The sequence below is a fragment of the Arachis ipaensis genome, chromosome B07 (assembly GCF_000816755.2).
Source record: "Arachis ipaensis cultivar K30076 chromosome B07, Araip1.1, whole genome shotgun sequence".
NCBI lineage: Eukaryota > Viridiplantae > Streptophyta > Magnoliopsida > Fabales > Fabaceae > Arachis > Arachis ipaensis.
The window spans coordinates 76,746,875-76,748,910 of record NC_029791.2 but is presented as its reverse complement, the minus strand read 5'-3'; positions in this window follow the sequence as shown (position 1 = coordinate 76,748,910).

Here is a 2,036-nt window from a genome sequence, read left to right as displayed (position 1 = left end):
TGGAAGAGCCTGCCGAAGATGAGCCCATTACGGCTCGCCTTTAGGTGTCCTCCTTGGCATAACGTGTCCTCCTCGGGATAACGTCATTCAAAGAACGAGGTTCAGCACGTAAAACAAATGGAAGAGCCTGCCGAAGATGAGCCCATTACGGCTCGCCTTTAGGTGTCCTCCTTGGCATAACGTGTCCTCCTCGGGATAACGTCATTCAAAGAACGAGGTTCAGCACGTAAAACAAATGGAAGAGCCTGCCGAAGATGAGCCCATTACGGCTCGCCTTTAGGTGTCCTCCTCGGGATAGCGTCATTTAACGAACGAGGGTCAGCACGTCGTAAAAAAATTCAAAAAAAAAAAACCGGAGGAGCCTGCCGAAGATAAGGCCATTACGAATCGCCTTTAGGTGTCCTCCTTAGGATAGCGTCATTTATAGAACAAGGGTCTGCACGACGTAAAAAAAAACCGAAAAAAAAAATCGAAGGAGCCTGTCGAAGATGACGGCATTACCGCTCGGCTTTAGGTGTCCTCCTCGGGACAGCGTCATTTAAAGAAAGAGGGTGAGCACGATGTAAAAAAAAACAGAAAAAAAAAAACCGTGTTGCCTGCCGAAGATGAGGGCATTACGGCTCGCCTTTAGGTGTTCTCCTCGGGATAGCATCATTTAAAGAGCGAGGGTCTGCACGACCTAAAACAAAAACAAAAAAAAAAACCGGAGGAGCCTGCCGAAGATGAGGGCATTACGGCTCGCCTTTAGGTGTCCCCCCCGGGATAGCGTCATTTAAAGAACGAGGGTCAGCACGTAGTAAAAAAACAAACTGGAGGAGCCTGCCGAAGATGAGGCCATTACAGCTCGCCTTTCGGTGTCCTCATCAGGATAGCATCATTTAAAGAGCGAGGGTCTGCACGACCTAAAACAAAAACAAAAAAAAAAACCGGAGGAGCCTGCCGAAGATGAGGGCATTACGGCTCGCCTTTAGGTGTCCCCCCCGGGATAGCGTCATTTAAAGAACGAGGGTCAGCACGTAGTAAAAAAACAAACTGGAGGAGCCTGCCGAAGATGAGGCCATTACAGCTCGCCTTTCGGTGTCCTCATCAGGATAGCATCATTTAAAGAGCGAGGGTCTGCACGACCTAAAACAAAAACAAAAAAAAAAACCGGAGGAGCCTGCCGAAGATGAGGGCATTACGGCTCGCCTTTAGGTGTCCCCCCCGGGATAGCGTCATTTAAAGAACGAGGGTCAGCACGTAGTAAAAAAACAAACTGGAGGAGCCTGCCGAAGATGAGGCCATTACAGCTCGCCTTTCGGTGTCCTCATCAGGATAGCATCATTTAAAGAGCGAGGGTCTGCACGACCTAAAACAAAAACAAAAAAAAAAACCGGAGGAGCCTGCCGAAGATGAGGGCATTACGGCTCGCCTTTAGGTGTCCCCCCCGGGATAGCGTCATTTAAAGAATGATGATCGGCACGACGTAAAAAAAAAACCTGAGGAGCCTGCTGAAGATGAGGCCATTACGGCTCGCCTTTAGGTGTCCTCCTCAGGATATCGTCATTTAAAGAACGAGGGTCAGCACGTAGTAAAAAAAATCGGAGGAGCTTGCCGAAGATGTGGCCATTACGGTTCGCCTTTAGGTGTCATCCTCGGGATAACGTCATTCAAAGAACGAGGGTCAGCACGTAAAAAAAATGGAAGAGCTTGCCGAAGATGAGGCCATTACAGCTCGCCTTTCGGTGTCCTCATTAGGATAGCATCATTTAAAGAGTGAGGGTCTGCACGATGTGAAATAAAAAACCAGAAAAAAACCGGAGGAGCCTGCCGAAGATGAGGCCATTACGGCTCGCCTTTAGGTGTCCACCCCGGGATAGTGTCATTTAAAGAATGATGATCGGCACGACGTAAAAAAAAATCGGAGGAGCCTGCTGAAGATGAGGCCATTACGGCTCGCCTTTAGGTCTCCTCCTCAGGATAGCGTCATTTAAAGAACGAGGGTCAGCACGTTGTAAAAAAAAACTGGAGGAGCCTGCCGAAGATGAGGCCATTAC